We start from the raw sequence: 15,937 nt of genomic DNA, 5'->3' as shown, positions 1-15,937 counted from the left end.
CGCTCTTCTCTGGTTCATGATGCAACTTTTTATTCTATGTGAATAATAGTTCTTGTAGGTCATCTGTCCCAGTACGGATTTGGCGCAGAAGACAGGCCCAGTCTATTCCTTTATAGGCAACACATGCCACAACTTGATCAGTGACAGAGAGAGAGAGAGATAGATTATATATATATATAAAATGTTGCTTAGTAGTTATAGATTATGTGTTTGTTGCTTAGTAGTTAGAGATTTGAAAAGTGCAAGAACTAGTTTTTGTTGTAAAGGTTTCATGTGAAAATGGTCTTATTATGGCCTCTCCTTGGTTCCATTGATCCCACATCCACTTGCAGTTATGAATAGAGGTGCTGTCATACAGACACTACCTACTCTATGTATTCATGTATACTCCACTGACACTGCCGACTGCAAGTGCAGATCACCACCAGTGCGGTGTCACCACCATTTTCCCAATGTCACAAGGGATCCAGCCTAACGCTGACGGAAATGTGTGTATAGTAATCATGAGGTTAAAGGCCACAGATCCAACACATGTCCTACATTGTGCATGCACAGTAAAGGCCTTTAAGTCTCATATTAAAATGATGATATATTTTGACTTCCAATCAGAATAGGAACATTTAAAATACGAGTAATGGGGTTAATTCTGAATCGCCCGCAAAGTGGCTGTAGTTGCGGGCAGTCGCCATAGCCTGATTTACTAACGTGTTAATGAGAGTATCCGATCAACTAATCGTGCAAACTGAAGCCCATGCCGCCCATTGATTGTCTTTGCCAGCTGTCACAACCATCAACATAAGTATCTTCCCTTCCCCATATGCAACGCCTCAGAACCACACTTTGCTTTAGATACACGCCTATGACACTGCCACAAGTCAAGGTTGGGAGTGTCAAAGGATTCTCTAGGACACAGGTTCTCAAACTTGGTCCTCTGGACTCCAAACAGTGCATGTTTTCCAGGTCTCCTTACAGAGGGCGGGAAGTATTAAACACAAAAATGCTGTAAAACCCCCGAAAATGCTGTTTTCGGGGGTTTTACTGCATACCCCATATGTACAAAGCACTTCATCAGGTGGCGTTACCCAATATATATTCTTTACTAATTCATAATCTTATCGGGACGCTCCCATCACCCCCCCCCCACACCCCCTTCTGCGCATGCGCAAGAGGACGCCAGAGGGACTTCTGAGTGTTAAACTCGGAAGTTCCTCTACCGGAGAGGGAGAGCTGTCCTTTGCGATGTACACCGCATTTCTAACTACATACCGCGGTAATCAGCCATGGTATGTACCCAAAAGGGAAGCGGGATGTACCACATCATGTATGCGATGCTTAGTACATCCCGCCCTGAATAACAAGTGACATAATTCGCTTCACCTGTGGATCTTTTAAAAGGTGTCAAGTGAGGTAATGACTATACCAGTGCAGCCGCTGGGTGATCTGGAAACCGTGACCAGTTTGGGGTCCTGAGGAACGAGTTTGAGAACCACTGCTCTAGGACATGGTGAGGAGCAGAGATTGTCCTGAGAAAAACAGATTTAAAAAGTGGTCTTAGTATACCAAACCGCACAATTCTCAGAGGGCATCGCGCATTTATAATAATCTAGCTCTGTGATGACAAAAATTCACGTCAAGCGGAAAACTACTGAAGGACGCTTAAGGCCACAAAGAGTTAAACCGAGGGGACCGGAGCAGGAGGGGAGGAATCCTACCTGCCCCACTGAGTGTTCAATCTTCTGCTCTCATTATTTCCATTACTGCTGGTAAGAGGCCTCTGTAGGACATTAATTGATTAAAGCAACCAAGCCGTGCAAACTAGGTTCTTGTACTAAGTTTACAGGCTTCTTTTTTTTTTTTTATAATGTTCCAAGGTGACATAAATGCTGCAGGACGCTTCCAATATAAAGTACGAGGGTTCAGTACAGTATTCTTCCTTTGGCGACTTCTCTCTACGTCCGTGCAGCGACAATGTCCTCGCTTTGCTCACGCCACGCAGTTATGACTGACAGACTTGTACTCTTGAAATGAGTAGTTGTATGTAAGTGTTGCCTGATGACTGCAGCTACTGTACCGGCCAAAAAAATGTCTACAGCGCCGTCTGCATCCTGTTGTGTTGCAATTAACCAGTTCACTGCCAGACTTTCCTGCAAATAAGCCTTTTTATTCGGCTACGGCAAAAAAAAAAAAACACGAGTCACATTGGCTTTTCTCCATGCTCTGAATGCTACCAGACACGACTTGCACTCTTTGTTTCCTGTTTAGAGAGCGCAGCGTTTGGTCAGGGCGAGTGATCCCAACAAGACGGGCTTTGTATTAATCTAATTAATAACGCAGCAGACGTATTTGAGGGAAGTTTGTGCTAATAACTGTGTGTTTAACGTGGTTGATGTTTCAATGACACGCTGTGTAGTCCCCTGTCTGTCTAGCTGCAACACTTTCCGTGTGACATTTTCTAGCTGTGTGCGCAAGTGTGGAGTGACACGCGACCGTCGTCTGATTGGACAGCGCCACGTGCGCGTCCAATGTAAAGGGAAATATTTCTGCGCAGCACAAATACTGAGCGAGATCTGTTCTACTCGGGTAATATTAGACGGTGTTGTCATCCAAGTTACTGGAGGAATGGCGGCGTTTATATATTACACACTTCTCACGTTGGTCAGAGTAGAAAAAAAAAAAAAGAATAAGGTGTTTGGGAAGGCTAATTAGAAAAGAGATTGTGTTGATGTGTGTGTCAAATCGCACATATTTTACATGTTGAGCAACCGTGACCAGAACAGCACAACATGCGGAGTTAATAATTACTCATTAAAGGACATCTAGAGTAAAATTCATATGGAGAGTGCTTGGTAAAATGCAATGCAGTAGCTTACTCTGAAACTTTGTGTAGAGTGCAATGTGTATCCTTGGCAATAGGGATACCATGGAGCATATATGACAGGGATGGAGAACCTCCTACCGGGGGCTGTATAAGGCCCGCGGAATCATTTGGTCTGGCCCTCTGAGCTTTATTCTGCTGGCCTCATCTAGCTAGCACTGTGCCTAGAATGGCACCCTGCAGCCAGAATCTATGCAGCAGTGCCACCTGGAGCGTCCTTAGGTTGCTTCATATGGTCATACCGCTGCCCTTAGAGCTTCCTGGAGCATCCTCAGGATGCTCCAGGCATTGCTGTAATCACCGGCGAATGTGGCTCAGCCCCCATGTGACATCATGGGGGTGTGGTCTGCACCGGGCCCGCGAATAATGTTATATATATATCAAAATGGACCTCGGCATAAAAAAGGTTCCCCACCCTTGATATATGAGATGTTACACAAAGTCACGGTTATATTCTGTCATCGTGGGGGTGTGGATGTGGTATAACAGGTTAACATAGGTTTTTACCCCTTTGCTGCAGAGGATGAAAGGGCCTCGCCCTTTGCAAATATCTTAAGGCTGCGCACGTTGACCCCACTCGTGGGGGGTATGGGCACCGGACCACGCACAGCGGGAAGTGACATCACTTTAGTAATAAAAAGAATATAAACGAAAACTTTATGTCACTATATCTCCCCCACCACAATACCTGCAAAGTGAGAGACAGGAGTCTCCTCTTTAAAAATAAAGTCTACAGATGACTAGGCAATAGTGATCACCTCCTTAGGAATAGCACAAATACTCACAAACACGGTGTCTTTTCTATAGATACTCCTCCTTAGATGATGCACAGGTCTTTAGCTTCCTCTTACATGTAGAACAACACATACTTACTATTGAAGACGTACTTGCGTTCTCTCCTGGAATGTCTGCCCAGAATAGTAGGCCACTGTCCTGGATCCCACCTCCCCAACCATTACACCACCCGTGCTAATTCAGTTTCCGAGCTCACTAAACATAACGATGGCAAATGATAGGCTTTCTATACAAAGTGGCTATGCCTTGAGTCATGTGCATTGATTACTATAGATCAAATGTGCCATTGGCAGACGGCAATTGACATTTTGGGTATTTTATTATCTATTTCTGCACACCATGCAACTTGTCTAGCAACCATTTGCACAAAATGTGTCACCACATCAAACGTTCTAAGGCTGGGTACACACTAGCCGATACGTACCCAGCCCGACATCTTCAGCGACGGGACCCGGCACCGGCAATTGACGATGCAGCAGCGACCATGCTGCATTCGGCAGCATGGTCCTCGCTAACCACATCCCTCATCGGCCCTGTATGTAGGGCTGACGGAGGATGTCGCCAACGGCCCGCAGGAGTGCGCATAGTCCGCAACATAGTGGGTACGCACTAGACGATGTGCCCGATATGTTGCTCCGATCCGCCGGATCGGACATATCGTCTAGTGTGTACCCAGCATTAGTGTACACCATGTTATCTATTGAGCCCCTATGCCAAGAAGACAGAAGAACAAAAAAAAAGTGTTGGAATTAAATAATAGGTTTTACAAACACACTTCATACTGCTGATCGGCTCAGCGATGCGGATGGTCGCACAATCAACGCTTGTGAAAGGAGACCTAGTGAGTGTCTGCTATGAGGAATGTAAGAAATGCTGTGTCAGAGGAGAGCGTCTCTGGGTGTTTGGGGAATGGGGATGTTCAGTATGGGGCCCCGATCAGGTCGAGTATCACTTTAAGCAGGAACGTGTTAGATTCCCTACGCATGGCATACAAGGCAGAACTTGTGCCTCATACATAAATAATGATCCACATGTTCTCAGTGTGTCCTGTGTACCCGCAGAGGCCATCACAAAGTGTCACATTGCGAGTTGCTGGAACTTGCTATACACCTTTGGGGCCGCACAATGGGTCAGATGTATCGTCACATCCATCCCGGGATCCAGCCTGGAGGAGGCAGCTGTTTTTATCAGCTGTTCTTGTTGTTGTGCGGACCCTCTCAATGACCCGGGGGGGCGGGGGGATAACATGACACCAGCGAATCCGTACGGTGGCTAATGTTACAAATGAAAGTTTTATAAACGAGACAGGAGATACTTCCAACAAATCTGCACGTGGCTTATTTTTTTTTGTATTCAGTTTCCCATGTGACTGACATTTTGTTCAACAAAACTCCTACTTCAGAGACATAAATGATTTAGGGATCTCTCCAGATACATCGCTTCGCCCCCTATTAATTTGCTCTTTCTGTGCATTTCATTAGGTAAGTAATTCTCCTAATGCTTACTAGTAACAAATATCCATCTGACGTTACGTATGCTGCATAGCTGTGTAGGCCAGAATACGACTGTACAAAAATGGGCAGTAATTACCAACCAATGACACAAAGTAAAGACAAGCATGTCCAATAATGACCAACACCTTAATCTACAGTGCGTAAAAGAAAAAGCAGCACAGAGTAAATCAGGAAGGGGCTCTCAGGCGCCGCACAGCGGAGAACTAATACCTCATTTCTACTTTCATTTATTTAATATTGCGAGCAGCAACACAGCACATCCAGCATAAGTTACTATGTTATATAGTATGCCACTATACCCACACATTATACCGGGCACCATAGCCTTACATCACTATGCCAGCCACAGTGCTCCCCAGATTACAATATGAGTCTCACTGTGCCAGTCACTGTGCCCACACATTATACCGGGCACCGTACCCTTACATCACTATGCCAGCCACAGTGCTCCCCAGATTACAATATGAGTCTCACTGTGCCAGTCACTGTGCCCACACATTATACTGGGCACCGTACCCTTACATCACTATGCCAGCCACAGTGCTCCCCAGATTACAATACGAGTCTCAATGTGCCAGTAACTGTGCCCAAACATTATACTGGGCACCGTACCCTTACATCACTATGCCAGCCACAGTGCTCCCCAGATTACAATATGAGTCTCTATGTGCCAGTCACTGTGCCCAAACATTATACTGGGCACCGTACCCATACATCACTATGCCAGCCACAGTGCTCCCCAGATTACAATATGAGTCTCACTGTGCCAGTCACTGTGCCCACACATTATACTGGGCACCGTACCCTTACATCACTATGCCAGCCACAGTGCTCCCCAGATTACAATACGAGTCTCAATGTGCCAGTAACTGTGCCCAAACATTATACTGGGCACCGTACCCTTACATCACTATGCCAGCCACAGTGCTCCCCAGATTACAATATGAGTCTCTATGTGCCAGTCACTGTGCCCAAACATTATACTGGGCACCGTACCCATACATCACTATGCCAGCCACAGTGCTCCCCAGATTACAATATGAGTCTCAATGTGCCAGTCACTGTGCCCACAAATTGTACTGGGCACCGTATCCATTCAACACATTATACTGGGCATCGTACCCATACATCACTATGCCAGCCACAGTGCTTCCCAGATTACAATATGAGTCTCAATGTGCCAGCCACTGTACCCACACATTATACTGGGCACCGTATCCATAATGACTATGCCAGCCACAGTGCTTCCCAGATTACAATATGAGTCTCAATGTGCCAGTCACTGTACCCACACATTATACTGGGCACCGTACCCATACATCACTATGCCAGCCACAGTGCTCCCCAGATTACAATATGAGTCTCAATGTGCCAGTCACTGTACCCACACATTATACTGGGCATCGTACCCATACATCACTATGCCAGCCACAGTGCTCCCCAGATTACAATATGAGTCTCAATGTGCCAGCCACTGTACCCACACATTATACTGGGCACCGTATCCATAATGACTATGCCAGCCACAGTGCTTCCCAGATTACAATAGGAGTCTCATTGTGCCCAAACATTATTGTGTGAGCAACTGTGCTCCCCACAATGAGTCTTACTATAAACAGACAGTGCCAGCCACTGTGCTCTCTTTGTGTCTATGTGCCCAGAAACCATTATGCCAACCACTGTACCCTTACATCATAATACCAGCACTGTGCCTATATATCAGTAAACTGCGCACTGCCTACATCTCATTATACTATTATAGCGGTAGGTCACACATATTGTTACACCAGCCCCTGCACTGCAATGACATCCACGGTACCCCCTACATTTTATTGTCATTGTGCTCAACAAACGTATCATACCAAAGACTTCATTATGTTACCCAATGTAGGCTCCAAACTTTACTCTCCCCATACCTTATCCTATCCACAGTCCCCTTATACTGTCTTTACCTAGATGCAAATGAGCTGATCATGTGACTGATTACATCATAAACAGTGATTGTGATGTCATCCAACCCAGGTAGAAAGGCTATTGCTGGACACAGAACAGTCAGTTATCTGCTGTATAGGGTGCACTTTATATATTCTGTCATTGCATCTGCCAGATTTATTATCACACAGTCTAAGGTAAGATTATTATTATTATTATATAACTTTAAAGTTGAATAACTTAGAAACTAAACTGATGTGAATGGTAAGATATTCTCTGTGAAAGCGCTGCGGAATATGTGTGCGCTATATAAATAACTGGTAATAAGTATACTGGATAGTTACTAGATTTGGCCCCCTCCGGTGAAACTCACTCACATGTAAAGTCAGACTTTCTGCCACTCTCAGCATCTTCAAACTCTCAGACCTTCTCACCAAAACCTTCCCTCTTCTATCCGTCCTCCCCAATCTCCCTATTTCACCCATCCCCTTAACAGATAAGCTCTCACAGGCAGGGCCCTCCAGCCTCTTGTTCATCCCGGCACTATCCTTGTTGCCTGTGTGCTGGTTTCTCATTGGGTACAGCCTTATGGGGGCTAGGCTACCCCATCCTACCAACTTTGTCAGTAACTTGCTTTGTATTCTGTCAAATTACATGGACTGTAGCTTTGATAAGTCTATTTTCATTGTTACCAGTTTATTGCCTGTATGACGCTGCAGACCAAGCCTGGCACCTTATAAATAAATGATAATGCTAATAAAAATGAGAATAAAATAGTGATCTGATAACTGAACCCCCACCCTCTCACACTGTGGGCCTGATTCAGACCCGGTCGCAAGCGCTGAGCACTCGCAACCGGGTCCGTCGTGCGCACGCGCGAGACCCGGATAGTGACGGGCACTCTGTCGCTCCGGGTCTCGCAACAAAGGGGGCGAGCTGTCGATGTTGAGTGACAGCTCGCCCCCTTTGGTGGGCGGGCCGGGGGGGGGGGGAGGCCGGCTGGGTTGCTTGCCCAAACGGAGGTGAAATCTCTCTGGGGCTTGTGGCCACGAGACCCTACCACAAGGGTCTCGTCGCAAGCCCGATGGTCGCGATGGTCAGGGCCTGAGCTCTCTACTTTTGTAAATGGCCTCTAAAGACAGTGGCCCGAAATCAATTCAGTGTGATGTTGAATAGCCGCGAGAGGGAGCTCCCGCAACTATTCAATTCAACGCACTGTTAGCGTTGTCGGGAATGGGTTAAGGACCTCATTCAGAGCCACTCGCTAGATGCGATCGCTCATATCCAGAGTATGCAAATTTGCAAAAGTGACGCCATGGGAAGCGCTCGCTCGCCAAGGCATAAGCACACCCACTTTGGCGGTGCGAGCGATCGCTCTGTGTATGCAGACACCCACTAGCGTATGTAGACACTCACTAGCACACGTCATCTCCAGGAAGTGTTTTAAAACATTGGTACATCGAGCACCATCGAATGCGATCGCAGCACTTGTGGTTGCCTTACCCTACTGCAAGCACTGCGAGGAGTTCAGTGTAAAAACCAGGCATGTGATGTGCACTGTGACGCTGCATGTTAATTATGCACCCCCTAAAAACGGCGTGGAAACACCCAGGCACGCCTGCGTTCTCATCTACACTCCACCGTTATTAGTGTCCCTGTTACCACCCACAAATGGCCTCTCCTGTCACTCATTTCACTGGGCTGTCTTTGCTGGAGGGCGGGCGAGCGGGCTGCGATCGCACAGAGTAGTTCACACACGCGCAGAACGAAGCATGCCCGTACGCATACCATCGGCCCGCTTACGAGTGCACAGTGCTTGCGAGAGGCTCTGAATCAGGGCCTAAGTGTGAGAATGCCGGTTATCGAGACTTAACCTGGGTGTCAAGGCGCGGTAACTGGCATTATCTGACTAAAGTGCCGGGCGCGTGGCTGTTAGCGCCGAGCTAAGCCAGCAAACAGCTGCGCGTCCGGCACTTTTGTCGGATTTCTCCTCGCATCCCCAGGGGGGTGTGAGAAGAAATCCTTTAGCCACCCAAACTGGGCGTTGAATTGAATATCTGCGGGAGCTCCCTCTATTCAACATCGTACTGAATTGAATTTGGCCCAGTGACCACTTCATTGTGTTTATATGGAACTGCTATTTCCAGTTCCACCGACTAGAGCTCCAAACATGTAAATGACAATGTGCGAATATAGGGCCTGATTCAGACCCACTCGCGAGCGGCTGTCCGCTCGCAAGTGGGTCGATGTTCTGCACTGAGCATGCGCACGACGGAGGGAGCTCCGTCGTGCGCATGCGCCAGACGCAACGAGCGAAGGACTTTCCTTCGCTCGTTGTGTCTGATCAAAGGGGGCGTGCTGTCGATGTTGATTGACAGCACGCCCCCTTTGGTGGGCGTGTCGGGGGCGTGCCTCCGTGACGGGGGCGTTCCTAAGGGAACGCCTCCCGTCAGAAGCCGGCCCACTGACATCACTAGTGATGTCAGTGGGAGTGATTTTGGCTCTGATAGAGCCAAAATCACTCCGGGCCTTGCGGTTGAAAACCTCAACGGCAGGCTCCGGCTCGCAGTTTCGATGGTCGCGATGGTCAAGACCATCGCGGCCATCAAACTGCACGCTCGTATAGGCTGTGGGTGGTGACCCACAGCTATACGAGCGTCCAGGAGGACGCTCCATAGTTATGGAGGACGGCCCTCATTCAGAGCGTGCGCTCTGCTCAGAGCGTATGGCTCTGAATGAGGGCCATAGTTCTAATTCTGTGATTGCTAGAAACCCCGGTGATATAATTTATTCATTTACAAAATGTCTAGCCAGGAAGAAATACATTCTGAATTACCTCTTATTTTCAAGCCCTGTGTCCATCGTATACAAGTCTGGATATAAAAAGGCGATTTTGCGTTACAATTATACACATATAATTCAAAATGACAGATGTTATAAAATGGTAGGCTGGAGGCAGAATTAAACCCTCTGATAGATGCTGCCAGTTCTATGTAGCCTGATAAGTAAATGTAGAGTGATAAGATTGTTTAATGTATGTAGGAATCATTATCAGACTTTTGGATGTAGATAGGTGATATATGCTGTGTGCTGCATGGGTGAGAAGAGTCAGAGCATATCCAGCCTATCAGGGGTATTCAATATGGGTGCGATAACATCGTTTTTGCGTTAATATCGCAATTATGACGTCATTATCGCAGGTTTTAGTTTTACACCCTATTCAATTTCAAAGACTTATCGCAGTTTTGACAAGTCTTTGATAAAAAACGGTGATAAGTTTTCCCCATTGAATAGGTGTCGAAAAAAAGTGCAGAATTGGGGTTTAGGGGTGCAGGCTTAAAAAAAATAGCCTGCACACCTGGGAATGACATTTAAAAAAGAACTGTGTCAAAAAAAGTAAAATAAAAATAATAAAAAAAAAAAATAGGGACACCCCAAAAAATTAATTTAAAATTGGGGTGCAAAAAAAAAAATATGGGAAAAATTTGTTAAACAATAGGGAAATAGGTTCAGGGCTATTCTGCAAGTATGCGGCAGGTGTATTCTAGATAGAATTATAGCGGCAGGTGCACAAATGCAGAATTTTTAAAAACTTACTTTAGGGACATCAAAATATGCTAGTACCCATTTTCATGTACCCCAAATTTGATGGGACCACTTAAAAAAAAAAAAAAATAACCTAAGTGCTCTTCTGCATCACTTCTTCAATGTCGGGAAAAAAACACCTGCTGCGGCTATTTAAATCCCCGACTTGCAATTAAAGGCTAAAACGGGGGTACCCATAGTGATCCCCCATGTTTTTACAACTTTAGGGGGTCTTACAAATATTTTAAGGAAAATTTCGTAACTTTACGCAAATCCAACTTCGGAGTTTCCCGTTTTCGTTAATTTTATATTGAATACCGGGATAAGCGGGAGCGCGCACCAGACTTTAACGCAGGAAAAAACTCCGATATGAAACGTTAACTTCGACAGTGAAGTTAACGTTTCATATTGAATACCCCTCTAAGTCCTATAGGATGCTGCAGTGTTACGTATTGTAGTCACATTGCAATACTGTGGAAGAATGCATCTGATATGCCAAGGTGAGTTGGAGGGCACATCTATATATGTAAATTGAACAACAGGTGTGAATCAAGTAATATCTCCAGATAGTTACGTTTAGGCGCTGGTGTCACAGTGCTGTAATCTCCTGGCTCTGGTGACGGACACTTTGCAAGTTTAGCCATAGGGCCTCATTACGGGCCGCAAGTCCGCAACTGTGATTACGCACGTAGATGGTCTATTGCTGCGTTCTGTGCATGCATTGCAGTGCGCGTATGCGAAGGTCTCACTGCGTTCGTAGTGTCCGTTTGGGGGGGGGGGACTTGGAGTATTGGTCGACAAAATGCAGGCGTGTCAGTGTATGCGCAATAGCCCTATTTCACAGCTGGCAGGGGACGGCACTGGGGGCAAGATGCCCACTGCTGAGAGCTGCAGAAAGGGACAACGCAGCTCTCAGCATTAAACAAGAAAAATAACCAGTAAAAATTACAACACCATCAAATCATTACCATTCGATGGCGGTAAACATCGGAATGCCGCCATCGAATGGTAAAAACATTGAGGGTCGGCAAACCTCGACCATCGATGTCCATCCCTAAGCTGCAGACATTACAGACTCGCCCTTCTCCTGCCCAGAGCTCGCCAGGTGGGAGTGGTGTGTGTGGTGGGCCGCTGCTTGCCTCCTGTGATGAGCTGCCCCCCCCCCCCTCTCCTCCACTCATGGTGCCGCCCAGCTTTGGGGAATTGCTGGGGAGACCACTGGACTGTACTTCATACTCCCAATAACATCACATCACACAGGCCTGCAATAACATTCATAATCAAACACCATATTGAATCAGCATTTAAGAAAACCAATAGCCTGATGCCCAGAAATGATTACAGGTGCAAACAATTGTCATGGCTGGGAAAATAATTTAGCAGAGAGCAGCACTAACTGCTGTAAGTAGCACGGCATATCCCAATTCTTGGAGATGTGCGCAACTGTGAACAATGGTGAGAATTACAATAGAGCTACCTCACAGATTTTCCTACCACCTCAGGGGCTGCGAATTAAAGTCTCTGACGTTTGTGGCAGCAAGTTGCTGGGGAAACGTTCCGAATGACTGCAAGTCACAGTCATCGCTTTTACCTGAATTGCCCCCTTGGGGCACCAAGGCTAAAGCAGCGTGACATGGGGACCACCTTTATATGCTGTTGTAATATGCTGATCTTTTTAACAGTGCAATGTAGAACATGCGGTAATTATATGTTAGCTGTTACAAAGCAGGAAGCTACGAGCTGCCACACAGTTTATCACTAGTTTTATATGTAAATGTGTACAATTCAAAGCCTTTGGGGGAGGTGATTGAAAGAACCTGACAAAATGAAAGAATAGTCTCCAGGCTTTACAATATGAGCCTGAGATATGGGCGCCGGGATCCTGACACCGGTATCCCGTTCCCGGTCAGGATTTAGCTTCGTAGGCCAATAATTTCCAAACTTTCTTGAATCACGGCTCCTTAGACTATCGGCATTTCTTTCATCCTTAGGTTTAGTTACGTGGTGGTGGGCAGGTCCACATATTTTACGATTGGCATCTGCCAGCACTGGATTCGCCTATCCCATTGACCATAAATAATTTGTTATGGCACTAGACCATCAACCTATGGCACCCCTGTAAGCGCTCTGTGGCACCCCTGTAAGCGCTCTGTGGCACCCCTGTAAGCGCTCTGTGGCACCCCTGTAAGCGCTCTGTGGCACCCCTGTAAGCGCTCTGTGGCACCCCTGTAAGCGCTCTGTGGCACCCCTGTAAGCGCTCTGTGGCACCCCTGTAAGCGCTCTGTGGCACCCAATTTGGAAACCACTGGTGTAGACACAACTCTCATTGGGCTCGATTCAATTCAATGCGAACTGAATAGCGCCGGGAAGGAGCTCCAGGAGCTATTCAATTTGGAGCGCTGTTAAGCCCGACTAAGGACTTCTTCTCGCACCCCTCCTGGGGTGTGAGCAGAAATCCGACAAAACTACAGGTGCAATGCTGTTTTCTGCCCTTAACACCGCGGAAACAGCATCGCGCCGGGCAGTTTAGTCGGAGAATGCCAGTTCTCGCGACTAAATACCATGTTTAAGGTGGGAGAACCGGCATTCTCCGACAAAACAGCGCGCTGAATTGAATAGCTCTGGGAGCTCCTTCACTGCGCTATTCAATTCACGTTGAATTGAATCGTGCCCATTGTGGCAAATTCTTACCATCACTATTTAAACTACTTGATGAGAGGTGGTTTGTTATATCTGAATGAACGGTAAGCAGTCGGGAAGCCGGCAGAACTAAACCCGATAGCCGGCTTCCCGACTGCTTAATCCCGGCGAGGGATTAAGGGAAGTTAAATGACAGGCATCTAAATCTAGGCGCCTGTCATTTTACTGACGCCGGGAGACCGGCGTCTGGCATCCCGATCGGAGTGATGCCGGGCGCCGAGCGCGGACAGCCGCGGGGGGAAGCTGTGTTTAGGGCTCCCGGGGGGGACTTAGAGTTAGGCACCTCCCCGGGAGGTTAGGGTGGGGGGAGGGAGGGTTAGGCACCCCCGGGGGGAATTTAGGTTTAGGTGGCGGGGAAGGGGGGTGTAAGGTTTAGGCACTGGGGGGAAGGTTAGGGTTAGGCACCCCTAAGGGAAGGTTAGGGGGTAGAATAGGTTAGTGAATACTTACCTGGGGATGATCGGAATTTTCATCCTTGTCGGCCAGCCGCTTCCGGGATTTGAACCGCCGGCCAGGGGCCCGGCGGTAAATCATGCCGGTTTCCCTGACTGTTTATGGTGGCACTCTGGGGCAGGGCGGGGCATCGACAACTCCAACATTGATGGTTTTAAACAATTGGCAGAAAACCACTGATGGCTGGGAGATGGGCATAATAAGCATACCTAAACATTTAAGGTGCATACACACGTGACGATTTTTTGAACGATTTGTCGATAACGACGTCGTTATCGTTAAATCGTTCAAAATAATCGTTCAGGTTATGAGTTATAACGATGAACGATAATCACAAATAAGCACTCCCATTTGTAGTTATCGTTCATTTCAGACTGTCCAACGTGATGATTTTCATTAAGGGAAGTAACATTGGCCCTCATTCAGAGCCACTCGCTATTTGCGGTCGTTCTAAAACAAGGGGTGGCTATTCAAATGAACCGTTCGCTGTTTGCGGTCTGTTCACGCCTCAAGGTCTGAACGAGCGAACAAAACTTGCGTTTGTTTTTTGGAAAAATACGCCCCCTGGCCGCTCGCATCCTACGTCATGTCCGCTATTTATTAGATTAATCGAGTACATCGACCAGGGTATGAACTGCTCGCTATTCTTGTGGTTGGTTTTTGCTACCACAATTTTGCGAGCAGTTCTGGCTATAAAAGAACCCAGTGACGTGGTCAATGACGCTGCTGTTTTAAATATGCACACCCATAAAACGCCCGAATTTCGGCCGCACTGAGTGGTTCGCGCAAAACCATGGACAGTCATCCCTACCCTGGCGTACGTAGTACCAGCACCTTTTTCTTTTTTTAGGTCATTTTTATAAATTCAGATACAGGAAGAAATCAATTAATTCCAGAAATGAATAAAATAAGCATCTGAACACTTATGAAGAGTCTGGAAGCTGCTATACATCTTGGGACTGATTTAATAACCTGCGAGGCAGTTCGCCACGTGAGTGTGGCCACATGCTGAACTTTCTTTTTACTTGCAGCTTAATAGAGCTACGTACTACAAAGAAAAACAAAAAACTGACCCCCTTGTAACTTCAGGTGGGTACCGGCACCATTTTTTCAGAGAAATTCTATAAAATCGTTTCAGGAGAGATAGGGTTTGTATTTGTAGCACAGAGGTGTTCTCATACATCTAGCCTCATTGCGTGTTAAACAGCCCTTCTAGACTCGCCATGTAGCGTTCCCGCTAGGCTGTTTTAGCGGGGCGCGGCACCCTGCCCTCGCAGCCTGCGGGTGCCGTCTTCACCCGTGGGTCGCAGTGTCCCTCAGGTGGGGAAATGTGCGGTGACCCGGTCACTGCAGGAGAATAGACGCCGGGCGCATGCGCCCGGCATCTATTCTCCCTGTCGGCAGCACTTGGGGGCTGCCCGGCGTGTCCGTAAGTGCCGGGCACGCCCCCAAGAGTGACGAAAAGGGGACGCGTCTTATATACGCCCCCATTTTCAATGGCCACGCCCCGGAGCTAGAGTGAACACTACCATGCCGTGACTCGGTAGCGCCAAGCGTCTTTTCGTGCAACTTTTTAACTTTAAATATATCTTAATCGCACAGTGATGTGAATAGGAAGCAGCTTCTGCTGAGTAAAATGATATGCGGCATGCCTATGTTCTGTGTGCGACCGCGGCTGTATCTGTATGGGAAATGCTACGTTACAGTGTCAGCGGCTGTAACACTGTAACGTAGCATTTAGCATACAGCCGCGGTCGCACACAGAATATAGACAAGCCGCATATCATTTTACTCAGCAGAAGCTGCTTCCTATTCACATCACTGTACAAATAAGACGCATTCGAAGGTAAAAAGTTGCATGAAAAGAGGCTCCATGCTACCGAGTCACGCGGTGCTCCGCGCACGGAGGAGAGATGTACAGACACATCTGTAGGTATCCCCCTGAATATGTCACAGTCTCTGGTACAAGATGGCGGCACTGCAGAGCAGCCATTGACGCAGAAAGGAGTTGAGCAGCCGGAATTATAATGAAAGGGATAACAATGGTAGGTGGGGGCGGAAGCTGATGTGACATGGTTGCACA

At 47.2% G+C, this 15,937-nt stretch overlaps 1 protein-coding gene across 3 annotated transcripts in view; it reads left to right on the top strand.

Moving 5' to 3' along the window:
* The window catches only part of PKNOX2 (PBX/knotted 1 homeobox 2), a 500,974-nt gene that overhangs the window by 88,532 nt on the left and 396,505 nt on the right, over positions 1-15,937 (top strand). The gene's annotated exons all lie outside the window — the stretch shown is intronic.

Source organism: Taudactylus pleione, unplaced genomic scaffold (genome assembly GCF_031769625.1).
Source record: "Taudactylus pleione unplaced genomic scaffold, aTauple2 ptg000278l, whole genome shotgun sequence".
NCBI lineage: Eukaryota > Metazoa > Chordata > Amphibia > Anura > Myobatrachidae > Taudactylus > Taudactylus pleione.
The sequence above is the reverse complement of the archived record's forward strand: the minus strand, read 5'-3'. Positions and strand labels throughout refer to the sequence as shown.